Genomic DNA, 15,992 nt, shown 5'->3' on the forward strand with positions numbered 1-15,992 from the left:
ATCAATATTGACATTTGGAAATCTTATTCATTAGTCCGTGATCTGGAAGGAAACTCTTTTAATGGCTCTTGGCCCTTGCATCTGTGATTCTCTTGTCATTGAAATCTGTAAAAAATTGATATTAACTCTGAAATTTTATACTTTTAAACATTATTGACTTCCTGGGAAGAAGTCATATGTTAGAACCTTACAGCATACACTTCAGCTATAGAAAAACTATTAAGTGCTGTTTATTTAATTTAATAACACAGATCTAGGCCATTGAATTTTTTAGCCAGACTTATTAAGATATAATTCACATATGATTATAACTCATCCATTTAGAGTGTAAAATTCAGTCGTTTTTAGTATATTCACAGATATGTGCAATGATCACGACGGTTAATTTTAAAACATTTTTGTCACCTCAAGAAGAAATCCCATACCTATCACCCTACTGTCCCCACAAGCCTCCTAGCCCTAAGCAATCACTTACTGCATTTTTCTTAAATCTCTAAAGCCTTCATGAATCAGCACTTTGCTACAAATCTACAGCTCTCTCTGCCACTATTTCTTTAATTAGAAACTTTTTTTGGAGCAGTGTTAGGTTTACAGAAATATTAAGCAGATATAGAGATTCCATTTATTCTATTCTCCTGCCAACGCCCCATTCCCTTTTCCCCAATTATTAACATCTTGCATTAGTGGTACATTTTTACAATTGATGAACCAATACTGATATATTGTTGTTAATTAAGTTTTACATTAGAGTTCACTATTTGTGTTGTACGTTCTATAGGTTTGGATAAATGTATGATGACATGTATTGACCATTACAATCTCATACATAATAGTTTCACTGCCCTAAAAATTCTTGTAATCTACCTGTTCATCATTCCTCTCTTGTCCCTAATTCCTGGCAACCCCTAATCTTTTTAGTGTCTCCATAGTTTTGCCTTTTCCAGAGTGTTGTAGAGTTGGAAGATCTTCTTCCATGTTATCTTCCAGAAGTTTTATAGCTTTGTGTTTTATATTTAGGTCTGTGCTCTATTTTCACTTAATGTTCGTGAAAGGTGTAAGGTTTGTTTCTAAATTCACTTGTTTGTTTTTTTTTTTTGCATGTGGATGTCTAGTTATTCCAACATTGTTTGTTGAAAAGACTATCTTTGTTCATCATATTGCCTCTGTTCCTTTATCAAAATCAGTTGACTGTATTGGTCTTGGTCTGTTTCTGGGCTTTCTATTCAGTTCCATTGATCTATTTGTCTATTCTTTTGCCCATACCACACTGTCTTGATTACTGTTAACTTCATAGTAAGTCTTGATTTTGGGTAATGTTAATCCTCCAACTTTGTTCTCTCCCTTCAACACTGTGTCAGCCATTCTGGGTTTTGACAAACCTTAGAATCCGTTTGTCAATATCCACAAGATCACTTGGGATTGTGATTGGGATTAATTAAATCTGTAGATCAAGTTGGGAAGAACTGACATCTTAACAATTTTGATCATCCTATACATGACCATGTAGTATCTCTCCATTTATTTAAATTATTTGATTTCTTTCCTCACAGGTTTGTAGTTTTTCCTCATATAGATATTACACATATTTTCTTCGACTTATACCTAAGTATTTCATTTTTGGGTGTTAATGTAAATGATATTGTGTTTTTAATTTCAAAACCCAGTTGTACATTGCTGGTGTACAGGGAAGCAATTAATTTGTATATGTGAAAAATGTATCCTGCAACCTTGCTATAATTGCTTATTAGTTCTCAAAGTTTTTTGTTGATTCTGTGAGATTTCCTACATAGATGATCATGTCATCTACAAAAAGAGTTTTATTTCTTCCTTTCCAATTTATATACTTTTAATTTCCTTTTTTTGTCTAATTATATTAGCTGTGAATTCTAGGACAATGTTGAAAAAATGTGTTAAGAGGCGATATCCTTGCCTTGTTCTTTTTTATTTATTTATTTATTTTTGGCTGTGTTGGGTCTTCGTTTCTGTGCGAGGGCTTTCTCCAGTTGCGGCCAGCAGGGGCCACTCTTCATCGCGGTGCGTGGGCCCCTCGCTATCGTTGCCTCTCTTGTTGCGGAGCACAGGCTCCAGGTGCGCAGGCTCAGTAGTTGTGGCTCACGGGCCTGGCTGCTCCGCGGCATGTGGGATCTTCCCAGACCAGGGCTCGAGCCCGTGTCCCCTGCATCGGCAGGCAGATTGTCAACCACTGCGCCACCAGGGAAGCCCCCTTGCCTTGTTTTTTTTTTTTTTTTTTTTTAAATTTTATTTATTTATTTATTTATGGCTGCGCTGGGTCCTCGCTTCTGTGCGAGGGCCCCCCCCCAGCCGCGGCAAGCGGGGGCCACCCTTCATGGCGGCGCGCGGGCCTCCCACCACCGCGGCCTCTCCCGCCGCGGAGCACAGGCTCCAGACGCGCAGGCCCAGCAATTGTGGCTCACGGGCCCAGCCGCTCCGCGGCACACGGGATCCTCCCAGACCAGGGCTCGAACCCCTATCCCCTGCATTAGCAGGCAGATTCTCAACCACTGCGCCACCAGGTAAGCCCCCTTGCCTTGTTCTTAATCTTACTGAGAAAGCATCTAGTTTCTCACTAATAAATATTATATTAGCTGTAGGTGTTTTGTAAATTCTCATTATTAAGTTGCAATAGTTCCCTTCTATTTCTAGTTTACTGAACGTTTTTGTCATGAATGAATGCTGGATTTGTCAAATGCTTTTTCTGTATCTATTAATAGGACCATATAGTTTTTCTTCTTTAACCTGTTTATATGATGAATTACACTAGTTGGTTTTCTTATGTTGAACCAGCCTTGTGTACCTGGAATAAATCCCACTTGCCCATGGTGTATAATTCTGTTCATACATAGTTGGATTTGATTGACTAATATTTTGTTCAGGATTTTTGCAACTATATTCATTTGTCTGAATTTTTCCTTTTTTTGGTAATGCTTTGTATGCTTTTGGTGTTAGGATAATGCTGGTTTCATAGAATGAGTTAGAAAGTATTCATTCTAGTTCTATTTTTAGAGAATAAGCATACATTTTCCCTAAAATATTTGTTAAAATTCACCAGTGAACCAATCTGGCCCTAGTGCTTTCTTTTTGGCAGGTTATTAATTATAGTTTCAAATCCTTTAATAGATACAGGCCTATTGAGATTGTCTGTTTCTCCGTGTGTAATTTTGGTGCTGGAACAACTGGACAGCTACATGCAAAAAAAAAAAAATGAATCTAGACAAAGACCTTCGACTTTTCATATACATTAAATGGATCATAGAACTCAATATAAAATGCAACAGGACTTCATAAAAATAAAATAATAATAAAGTAAAATGTAATGCCCCCGGTAAGCCTTTTGAGATTCTTAAATCATGTGTTTCTCCCTAATTATGCCTTAATTTCACCTGGTTTATACCTCTGCAATATTTATAAAAGAAATCTTGCATGTTATATGTACATGCCTATCAACTCCATTGGACTGTGACCTCGTTGAGGGCTGGTAGGATGTGTCATTCATCTTTGGTGCCAGTTCAACATTTGTTCTGGTACAAAATAGTAAGTAGAACATATCCTTTGAATTGAACAATGCAGAGTTTTTGTTAATTGAAAATTCAGTTTCACAGGCCTACAATTACTAAATGGTATAGGGACACAAAACTCTTTATAACTAAAACATTCACGAGTCCATTTATGAAATCAGTGTCCTCTCAGCTCTCCTTTGCTCATCGTAGTGGAATTGATCCCCACCCACCAGGTCAGGTGTTTGATTAGTTCTTTTTGATAGGGGAATGGTGCCAATAACCACTAATCAAAACAATTGCAATGAAGTTGATTGCAAGGGAAATAGTCCCATCAAAGGAGTATGATTAGACTTGGTAAAAGAGGGGCAAAGGGAAGGGAGAAGGAAAAGCAGAAGTGTACAAGCAATCTCCCCAAGTAAGGGGGAAGACCAAAAAGAAGGAAGAGCGGGGCAGTGGTGGAGGTTCTCCCCAGGGTTCTCTGCAGGCAGACAGCGGGAACAAGCAGGGCAGGGAGGTGGTGGTGAGTAAGGACACCTCAGTGTTGTAGGTGTAAGGACACCTACAGTATGGAGCTGCAGGCTTAAACTTTCCAGAATAAATCTCAGCTTTGGATAGGAGCCTGTTATCAGACCCACCCTCAAATCACTAGGCACTAACTATCCTGTGGAAAAGGGCAGAGTCCAAACTTTTGATTAAAAATAATATATGAGCTTAAAAGAAATATAAGCCTATATATTTTTAACAGAGAAACTTAACATATCTACTAGATATTGGGAAATCTGAGCTCTTATGAACCCAAATAAAAGCAGGGAAAAGATAGCAGAGATACTGTTTGAAAGTGACCGGCTTTTTGGTGTGTATGTCCATGCAGGTAGCCCTTACTTTGTGTGCCCATGGTTTGTTGACTGGTGCACATTGTGCTACTCACAATTGCTCCTTGTCAAAGTATCATTTTCATAAATTAAACTCATGACTCTCATGCAAATGTAAAATCAGTATATGGCACAGATTTAATGAACCCATTAATAAGAGAACTGGCATGATGGTAGTGCTGATTCAAAAGAACTAAATGGGGTAGAAGCTTTTCTAGTAGCTGGAAGAATTCTTAAATAGGATTACTGATTTTAGAGAAAAAATAGCTAATGTTCTGTAGGGAAAATCAGCTAACATTCTGAATTTTGGAAATTGTATTTTCCATCAGAAAGGAATCATTTGCATCCCTACTGAACAGACATTATTTGTATTGCTATCTGACAGAAATCAAGGTACAAATTAACATCAACCCCTTCAGAATTACAGCATACCTTTATCAATAGTAAATAACAAGTTACACAAAGATGCAAAGGTACATGCCTAGAGATTCAGATAATCCGCAGGCAGGCCTGATAATCCAACCCTAGCATAACTAAGAAAGAACAGGCAAAAGTCCCTTTAGTTTTTTTCAGGCTTTTGGATAATTTTCCTTAACACCATTTTACAAAGGTTTTTCTCTTCCGTATCTTACTGATGTCAAGGAGACTAGAATTACTGGGAAGGGTATTCTCAGATATAGTATCAAGTTATCCCATTGTAAAAAATACCAAAAACCAAAAAACTAATCTTGAAGCTATCCACATGATTAAAGAAAAACTATACGATTTTGAGCGAGAGCAGAAACTGCTCTTAGAAAGCATAGTGTTAGTGAGTTCTTACAGGCTCCCAGGTAGCTACATCATCAGAGAGAAGGAAGCGCCAGAAGAGGTATTTTACCCATGTTTGGTCCATACGAGGGAGTGCAGAATTGCTTTTGACACAGTCTAGAGGCTGACATTGATACCATGCCAGAGACCCGTAAGCATGTTGTGCTTTCTCAAAGGTCTTCTCTGTGAGCTGAGCTGCCTTCGAACTTAGAACATGAATTGTATGGTTTTACCTTGAACAAGATTCTGGAAATAGTTTATAAAATAATATCTGCATATAGGCCTCACCTTGGAGAGAGCTCATGACATTCCTGGGCACTGCAGTGCTACCAGATACCATGAGAAATAGAGGCAGGACAAGAATACCAAGGGAGGGTTGCTCAGCATAGATGACTGATGTGACCATTGTGATGATCTGACCAACTCCAGAGTTCATTCCCATGTCACCACGAAAACATTTTTTCCCCTTCATTGCTGATGTCTGAGAGGAAATTTCTTTCCTCTACCCTCTTAGGTTTATTCGTAGGGGCCTGCAAAGTAAACTGACAAACGACAGAATAATGGAAGAAAAAACATAAATTACTTTAATTAATATTTTCTGTGTGAAAGAGTCCAACAGGAAGGAAGTGAAACTCAAAGAAGTAGTTAGACTTGGGGGCTTAGATTCCATTTTTAAGAAAGGAAAGGGGGTTTGGAGGAAAGTGAGTAGGAAATATATGGGGAACCTGATGGGAGATAAGCGCTATTTTCATAAGGTTTGTTTCTGTAGACTCACCTCAGTGCCCATTCTCCACCTTTGGGGACAAGAGTCACTCTCTTCTTCCTGGTTCGTGAGAGGGGGCCCCGGTCTCAGGGAAAATTCATGCCCTGCTTTTAGGGAGAAAAGGGGAGGGAAGATTTCTTCCTGCATCTGCTGATTTTCAATTGCTTTCAGCTCAAAACCATATTTATGCCAAAGTGGCATATTTTGAGGTGGCATTTTTTTTTTAAATTTATTGATTTGTGGCTGTGTTGGGTCTTCGTTTCTGTGCGAGGGCTTTCTCTAGCTGCGGTGAGCGGGGGCCACTCTTCATCGCGGTGCGCGGGCCTCTTATTATCGTGGCCTCTCTTGTTGCGGAGCACAGGCTCCAGACGCGCAGGCTCAGTAATTGTGGCTCACGGGCCTAGTTGCTCCGCGGCATGTGGGATCTTCCCAGACCAGGGCTCGAACCCGTGTCCCCTGCATTAGCAGGCAGAGTGTCAACCACTGTGCCACCAGGGAAGCCCCCGAGTTCTTCAGCTTTTTTATAAGATAGCCTCAATTTAAAATAATTACACTCATTAGTTTCACTCAGTAAGAGAATGCAATTCTATGCAATCGGTTTGTCAGACATATATCACAAAATAAAACAACCGAATAAAAGAATTGAGCATCCCTTCTCCAAACCGTCTTCCTCTCTGTTGCTCTCATGTTCCCTCTTTCTAACACCTAATTTCTATCCGTGGCAAGCCCTCCACCTCGGGTGACGCTAACTGTGTGAGTCCCCATAAACCAGACGTCCATCTGTTCTTTCTTTCTTTCGATTACTTCCGATGATAAAGCCACTCCTGTGTTACTGAGGTGGCGGCAACAATGGATATTTGTAGTGCGCTCCATCTTTTGTGTGCCCTTCATTGAAGGCTGCTGAGTTGGTAGCTTCACGAAGGAGGATGCACTCTTCGGCATTTGTACGTGTGTGTTTGGGGAAGAGGGTTTTGTCATCGTTTTCATTCAAAAAGAAATGCTGACAGCTTCACTCCAAATGAATAGTGTATACTTTTCCATGTCATCAATATTGACATTTGGAAATCTTATTCATTAGTCCGTGATCTGGAAGGAAACTCTTTTAATGGCTCTTGGCCCTTGCATCTGTGATTCTCTTGTCATTGAAATCTGTAAAAAATTGATATTAACTCTGAAATTTTATACTTTTAAACATTATTGACTTCCTGGGAAGAAGTCATATGTTAGAACCTTACAGCATACACTTCAGCTATAGAAAAACTATTAAGTGCTGTTTATTTAATTTAATAACACAGATCTAGGCCATTGAATTTTTTAGCCAGACTTATTAAGATATAATTCACATATGATTATAACTCATCCATTTAGAGTGTAAAATTCAGTCGTTTTTAGTATATTCACAGATATGTGCAATGATCACGACGGTTAATTTTAAAACATTTTTGTCACCTCAAGAAGAAATCCCATACCTATCACCCTACTGTCCCCACAAGCCTCCTAGCCCTAAGCAATCACTTACTGCATTTTTGTTAACTCTCTAAAGCCTTCATGAATCAGCACTTTGCTACAAATCTACAGCTCTCTCTGCCACTATTTCTTTAATTAGAAACTTTTTTTGGAGCAGTGTTAGGTTTACAGAAATATTAAGCAGATATAGAGATTCCATTTATTCTATTCTCCTGCCAACGCCCCATTCCCTTTTCCCCAATTATTAACATCTTGCATTAGTGGTACATTTTTACAATTGATGAACCAATACTGATATATTGTTGTTAATTAAGTTTTACATTAGAGTTCACTATTTGTGTTGTACGTTCTATAGGTTTGGATAAATGTATGATGACATGTATTGACCATTACAATCTCATACATAATAGTTTCACTGCCCTAAAAATTCTTGTAATCTACCTGTTCATCATTCCTCTCTTGTCCCTAATTCCTGGCAACCCCTAATCTTTTTAGTGTCTCCATAGTTTTGCCTTTTCCAGAGTGTTGTAGTGTTGGAAGATCTTCTTCCATGTTATCTTCCAGAAGTTTTATAGCTTTGTGTTTTATATTTAGGTCTGTGCTCTATTTTCACTTAATGTTCGTGAAAGGTGTAAGGTTTGTTTCTAAATTCACTTGTTTGTTTTTTTTTTTTGCATGTGGATGTCTAGTTATTCCAACATTGTTTGTTGAAAAGACTATCTTTGTTCATCATATTGCCTCTGTTCCTTTGTCAAAATCAGTTGACTGTATTGGTCTTGGTCTGTTTCTGGGCTTTCTATTCAGTTCCATTGATCTATTTGTCTATTCTTTTGCCCATACCACACTGTCTTGATTACTGTTAACTTTATAGTAAGTCTTGATTTTGGGTAATGTTAATCCTCCAACTTTGTTCTCTCCCTTCAATGCTGTGTCAGCCATTCTGGGTTTTGACAAACTTTAGAATCCGTTTGTCAATATCCACAAGATCACTTGGGATTTTGATTGGGATTAATTAAATCTGTAGATCAAGTTGGGAAGAACTGACATCTTAACAATTTTGATCATCCTATACATGAACATGTAGTATCTCTCCATTTATTTAAATTATTTGATTTCTGTCATCACAGGTTTGTAGTTTTTCCTCATATAGATATTACACATATTTTCTGCGACTTATACCTAAGTATTTCATTTTTGGGTGTTAATGTAAATGATATTGTGTTTTTAATTTCAAAACCCAGTTGTACATTGCTGGTGTACAGGGAAGCAATTAATTTGTATATGTGAAAAATGTATCCTGCAACCTTGCTATAATTGCTTATTAGTTCTCAAAGTTTTTTGTTGATTCTGTGAGATTTCCTACATAGATGATCATGTCATCTACAAAAAGAGTTTTATTTCTTCCTTTCCAATTTATATACTTTTAATTTCCTTTTTTTGTCTAATTAGATTAGCTGTGAATTCTAGGACAATGTTGAAAAAATGTGTTAAGAGGCGATATCCTTGCCTTGTTCTTTTTTATTTATTTATTTATTTATTTATTTATTTATTTTTGGCTGTGTTGGGTCTTCGTTTCTGTGCGAGGGCTTTCTCCAGTTGCGGCCAGCGGGGGCCACTCTTCATCGCGGTGCGTGGGCCCCTCGCTATCGTAGCCTCTCTTGTTGCGGAGCACAGGCTCCAGGTGCGCAGGCTCAGTAGTTGTGGCTCACGGGCCTGGCTGCTCCGCGGCATGTGGGATCTTCCCAGACCAGGGCTCGAGCCCGTGTCCCCTGCATCGGCAGGCAGATTCTCAACCACTGCGCCACCAGGGAAGCCCCTTTGCCTTGTTTTTTTTTTTTTTTTTTTTTTTTAATTTTATTTATTTATTTATTTGTTTATTTATGGCTGTGCTGGGTCCTCGGTTCTGTGCGAGGGCCCCCCCCAGCCGCGGCAAGCGGGGGCCACCCTTCATCGTGGCGCGCGGGCCTCCCACCACCGCGGCCTCTCCCGCCTCGGAGCACATGCTCCAGACGCGCAGGCCCAGCAATTGTGGCTCACGGGCCCAGCCGCTCCGCGGCACGCGGGATCCTCCCAGACCAGGGCTCGAACCCGTATCCCCTGCATTAGCAGGCAGATTCTCAACCACTGCGCCACCAGGGAAGCCCTCTGATACAATTTTAAGTGAAAATGGCGAGAAAGTGAAGCTGCCAGATGGCAAATATTTAATTTCTGCTCAGTTTTCTTCCATCCCGAATACCCTGTGCTGGGCAGAGACTGAGGTCTAAATGGTCCTCATTCTTCACGCTCCTGGATTCACCCTCTTTTCCACATGGCTTTTCAGCTCCTTTTACTGAAGAGGCAGAATCTGTTCTCCCGACCCCTTGATCCCGAGTTAGGTTATGAGATTTACTTCGGTCAATGGAATGCCAGCTGATGTGACACACGAAGATCAGAACAGACTTGTATTTTTCTGCTTCTTCTCTTAGTTCTGTGCCACCGCGGTGAGAGGTGCCTGGCTTTGTTTGCTGCGCAATGATACACAAGTCCAGTCATCTCAGATGGGGCCATTCTCCCAGCGGACAACAGCCTCCCCAAGGCAGGTGCGCAGGAGACCAGAACACCTGCTGAGCCAAGAGTGTGGTCTTGAGACCCCTGAGCTCAGTAAAGTGGTGTTTGCCACTGAGGTTTCTGGTTGATTCACAGCATGATTATGGCAGTAAATAACGGATATTGCTGCTTATGTTTTTTAACTCCCATTTTTCAGTTACATTTCTATTTGGAATAGTGTGGTAAAGTAGATGTCAATGGATTCAGTGTTTTTCTAGAGTTTCTGTATTCCTTTTTAAAAACAGCTTTGAGATATAATTCACCTACTGTACAATTCACCTACTTAAAGTGTCCAATTCAATTGTTTTTTTGTATATTCACAGAGTTGTACATTCATCTCCACAATCTATTTTATCAATTTTATTGATAAAAAAAATTTTGGAAATTTTATCAATTTCCAAAAAAAGAAATCTTTCTTTTTCTAGCCTACAAGTGTCCCATCTCCCACAGCCCCAAGCAAACACTCATCTACTTTCTGTCTCTATAGGTTTGTCCTTTTTGACATTTCATATCAATGGGCTCATATAATATATGGTTCCTTATGACTAACTAATTTCACTCAGAGTATTTTCAAGATTCCTCTACATTGGAGTACTTCATTCATCAGTACTTCAGCCTAAAAAAATATCACTGGAATTATGGAATAAACTTAATCCTTAAGGGTGTATTTTTTTAATTAACCAGCACTATTACGAGTTCTCAGTCTTGTTTTCAATTTAAAAAGACTTTTAATGATAATCATGAAAATGCTTATGGTTGAATTTAGATTCAATTCTGTGCAATAAAATCAAATTGGTTATAACACAATAAAGGCCGTATATGAGAAGCCCATAGCTGATGTCATACTCTGTGCTTTTCCTCTAAGATCAAGAATAAGAGAAAGATGCCCACTCTCGCCACTTTTATTCAACATAGTATTAGAAGTCCTAGTCAGAGTAATTAGGCAAAAAAAAAAAAGGAAATCAGCAGCACCCAGCTGGAAAGGAAGAAGTAAAATTGTCAATATTTGCAGATGACATGATATTATATATAGAAAACCCTAAAGACGCCACCAAAAAAACACACTGTTAGAACTAAGAAACAACTTTAGTAATGTTGCAGAATACAAAATCAATATACAAAAATTGGTTGCATTTCTATATGCTAGTAATAAAACAATACCACTTACAATTGCATCAAAAGAATAAAATACCTATGAATAAATTTAACCATGGAGGTGAAAGACCTGTACATTGAAAACTATAAGACACTGATGAAAGTAACTGAAGAAGACACAAATAAATGGAAAGATATTCTGTGGCTCAAAGATTAGAAGAATTAATATTGTTAAACTGTCCATACTACCAGAAGCAATCTACAGATTCAATTCAATCCCTATCAAAATTCCAATGGCATTTTACACAGAAACAGAGCAAAAAAATCCTAAAATGTGTAAGGAACCACAAAACACCCTGAATAAGCAAAGCAATCTTAAGAGAGAACAAAGCTGGAAGCATCATGCTTCCTGATTTTAAGTTATATTACAAAACTATGGTATGGTATTGGTATAAAAATAGGCACATTGATGAATGGAGCGGAATAGAGAGCTCAGAAATAAACGCACACATATATGGTCACTTAATTTATCACAAAGGAGCCAAGAATATACAATGGGGAAAGGACAGTCTGTTCAACAAATGGTGTTGGCAAAACTGGAAAGCCACATGCAAAAGAATAAAACTAGACTACTACCTTACACCATACAAAAATTAACTCAAAATGGAATAAAGACTTGAATTTAAGACCTGAAATCATAAAACTCCTAGAAGAAAACATATACGGTAAGCTCCTGGACATTGGTCATGGCCATGATTTTTTGGATATGACACCAAAAGCAAAGGCAATAAAAGTAAAAATAAACAAGTGAGACTACATCAAACTAAAAAGCTTTTGTACAGTAAAGGAAACCATCAACAAAATGAAAAGCAACCAATTGAATGGGAGAAATATTTGCAAATCATGTATCTGATAATGGGCTAATAATATCTAATATATATAAAGATCTCGCACAACTCAATAGCAAACAAACAATCTAATTAAAAATGGGCAAAGGATCTGAATAGACATTTTTCCAAAGAACACATTCCAAAGTTGACCAACAGGTATAGGAAAAGATGCTCAACGTCACTAATCATCAGGGAAATGCAAATCGAAACCACAATGAGATATCACTTCACACCTGTTTGTATGATTATCATCAAAAGATAAGAAATAACAAGTGTTGGCAAGGATGTGGAGAGAAGGAGACACTTGTGCACTCTTGGTGGGAATGTAAATTGGTACAGACAGTATGGAAAATAGCATGGAGTTTCCTCAAAAGATCAAAACTGGGACTACCATATGATCCAGCAATTTCACTTCTGTGTATTTGTACAAAGAAAATGAAAACACTAACTCCAAAAGATATATGCACACCCATGTTTATTACAGAATTATTTACAATAGTTGAGACATGGGAACAACTTCAGTGTTCATTGATGGGTGAATGGCTAAAAAAATGTGATACACACACTGGAATACTAGTGAGCCATTAAGAAAAAGGAAATTTTGCCATTTGTGACAACATGGAGGGACTTCGAGAGCATTATGCTAAGTGAAATAAGTTAGAGAAAGATAACCTATGGTCTCACTTATATGAGTAATCTTAAAAAGAAAAAAAAGGAGCTCATAAATACAGAGACCAGATAGTTGGTTGCCAGACTGGGGGGGTGGGGATGGGGGTGGGAAGTAGGTGACATGAGTGAAGGGGGTTCAAAAGGTACAAATTTCCAGTTATAAAATAAATAAGCCACAGGGATGTAATGTATAGCATGGTGAATATAGTTATTAATACTGTATTGCATATTTACAAGTTGCTGCAAGTAAATCTTAAAAGTTCTCATCACAAGAAGAAAGAAAAAAATCTGTGACTGTGTATGGTGATTGATGGTAACCAGACTTACTGTGATGTTCATTTTGCAATACACACAAATGTCCAATCATTGAATTGTACACCTGAAACTAATATAGTGTTCTATGTCAATTATACCTCAATAGAAAAATTCTTAGGTCAAGATCAGATGTTGATTTTAATTTTAAATTAGAAAAGGACTTTTAAGGATCCACTCAACTCTGCCTCCCTCTTCCTACCCCAAAGAAGTAAAGAAAAATTGTGACCTTTTATGCCTTTCATAAAATTAGAAATTTTGTTTAAAGGGTATAATATATCTCAATTTTAAAAGTTTAAAAAAAAAAAAGAATTTTTTTTCCTGGACACTCATGTAGTTGATTCTGTGAACTTATCGTTCTTTGTGATATGATAGAAGGAAGTTCTAGAATCTCCCTTTTCTCTATATGTATGCACCTCAGCTGCTGCCATCAGTGGACATGTGTGCAAGATGATATTGGAGACTGTGGTGCTTGAATTGGGTAGAATGCTGGACAGCTGACTCTGCACTTCATTTTAACGTTAAGCCTCTCTGATTCTACTTGTGCCAGAATGTCAGGAAAAGTGTGTTGTTTATGCGCAATCCTGTGAAATGTTTATTAAGCACTTTTGGAAATACCATGCAGTATTGCTTTTATACTTCAAGTTCTTAGTTGTGGTTTGTTCTATCTTAGATACCAGTGTTTGTTAGTCCCCAAAAGTCCTCCTGGGTTGAAATGGGCTGAATTGGAAAGAAATATCATAAGCAGATAAGGTAGGGGGGTCTATGGAGAAAGGAAACCAGGCATGGCTTTCTGGACATAAGAGAACACCTATTCATTTAGTACAAGCCATTTTGTGATCTAAGCCTGGCCAGAGTGCTTGCCCTTGAACAGGTCTCAGTAATTAAGGATCTTAAGGGAAAACAAGAATGCTGACTGTTATCAGGCAAGAGAAGTAGCACTAGTAATAATGTATCAGTTGTAAAGACTTCCAGTTCTGTTTCCATGGTAAAGATGAGCCTGAAGCACTCAACCACCAGGTGAAACGGAACCTAAGGGATGATGGCGTTGACCTTTTCTGACCCTCCGGATTTCAATCAACTAAAGCCTGGGCTCTGCCTACCTCCCAAGCCCTTTCATGAATATACATGTACCCTTAGCTTAAAACTTCCCCAGTTTTGCTGTTTGGGGAGACACTGCTTTGGGAAAGATCCCTGGTGTTCTACTTACTTGCTGCAAGTAACAAATCCTTCCTTCTCTCACTCTTTGTCTTGGTTGTGTCTTTTGGCTCGACACCCACCAAGAGGCGAACCTAGTTTTTCGGGTAACAATATGAGGCTGACTATTCTCTAGCTGAGATTTATGTAATTAGGTGCATAATCCTTTGGTTGTTAAAACCAGGGCTTCCAAGGGCTAGTTATAGGGAACATAGCTCATCAGAGATAACCTGCAAAGACACCGTGCAGTGTGTTTTTTATCACACATGTGACAATCCTTCTCCCTGCAGTCTGTCTCTCCATAATTGTTCTTCAGGATTTGTTGCCTGGGGGCTTATGGGAAACATGACTCCTAATAGAAATACTATTATATTTTATTCACAGTATTCTTTCAGAGGATTTAATGATAAATCTGTTCCCATTACAGGAGTAAAGTTAAATGTATTCCCAGATTTAGATAAAACACGCAGAAATAATTTACAGGGAGAAAACTGCTGAATAAAGAAGAAAAATGAATGGAGTCATGTTTTGATCTATGGAGAGCATTGAGAAAGGATTTCATTCGGGTGGGGTGAGTTGATCCTTCCTCTTCTCGGGAGGGAATCCTGAGTGCACAGACTGCTCCCAGGTGAGAAGGAAAACAGATGACTTTGGTCAGGAAATGCCAAGGGTGTAGTTTCACTTAGAATATACTTTCCTAGGCAGCCTGTCTGCACTTACACATATGAGGGTCCACACACTTTTGAACATCGGAAGTTAATTTCTTGTCTTGTGCTGATTTCAAGTTCTCTTTTGTGTTTGGTGTGAACTCTGCAGACACATACATATATGCGCGTGCGTGATTTGTGGGGTTTGAATCATCACTTATAGAAATGTGCAAGATTAGATCTACACATTTTCTTCACCTTTCCTTTGTTTTGATTTTTTAAAATTTAATTTAATTTTATATTGGAGTATAGCTGATTTACAATATTGTGTTAGTTTCAGTTGTACAGCAAAGTGATTCAGTTATACATATACATGTGTCCATTCTTTTACAGATTCTTTTCCCATATAGATTATGACAGAATGTTGAGTAGAGTTCCCTGTGCTATACAGTAGGTCCTTGTTGATTATCTGTCATCTTTCTTACATAAAAGAGCAAAGGGCTGTGGAAACAGGTCACAGAATGCAGCGGACTGCCCCTGGCCTGCAGGGATTTAGCTTGGAGGCCTTGGCGGTCCCGTTAGGCATCCTTTCTCCTCTGAGCCTGGAGCTCTAGCATCAGCCTACCTGATCCAGCGCCCTGTGGATGAGCATGGTGTTAAGTACTTGACATTCATTTTCTCCTGTAACCCTTGGATCGGTTCTCTGCTGGTAAGACTTCTATTATCTTATGAAACAGACAACGAAGCTGAGGATCACAAATGCTGAGCAGCTGCCGGGGGTCTCACGGGTGGGTACCAACTCCCAGGGCAGCTCTGGGGCTGGTACGTGGAATGCTCAGCAGTTTCCATCCCTTTGTGGGGGTTTCAGGCCTGTAATTTCATCATGGCTCTATGACTGGCTATCATCACCATTCTACAAACAAGAAAAGTGAAGCACAAAGCCACGAAGTCTCCAGCGAAAGAAGGCAGCTGGAAAGGGGTAAAACCAGGAGTCGCCTCAGCTGTCTGCTGGCAAGTCCCTGCTTTGGGCCCTGCTTTGCCTGGTCTCTTCAAGCCTCCTCACCTGGGGCTGCCCTTGTCTTGGAAGATCATGTAACAGCCCCAGTGCTGTCCAGTGGTCAATGCTGTGCACTGCACAAGGACATCTGCCTGCAAATCTCAATCCCTTG

At 39.0% G+C, this 15,992-nt stretch overlaps 1 protein-coding gene across 4 annotated transcripts in view; it reads left to right on the forward strand.

Moving 5' to 3' along the window:
* LOC309633338 (contactin-associated protein-like 3) overlaps positions 1 to 15,992 on the forward strand; it is a 281,195-nt gene that overhangs the window by 161,584 nt on the left and 103,619 nt on the right. The gene's annotated exons all lie outside the window — the stretch shown is intronic.

This window comes from Balaenoptera borealis, assembly GCF_965194805.1.
Source record: "Balaenoptera borealis genome assembly, chromosome: 8".
Lineage (NCBI taxonomy): Eukaryota > Metazoa > Chordata > Mammalia > Artiodactyla > Balaenopteridae > Balaenoptera > Balaenoptera borealis.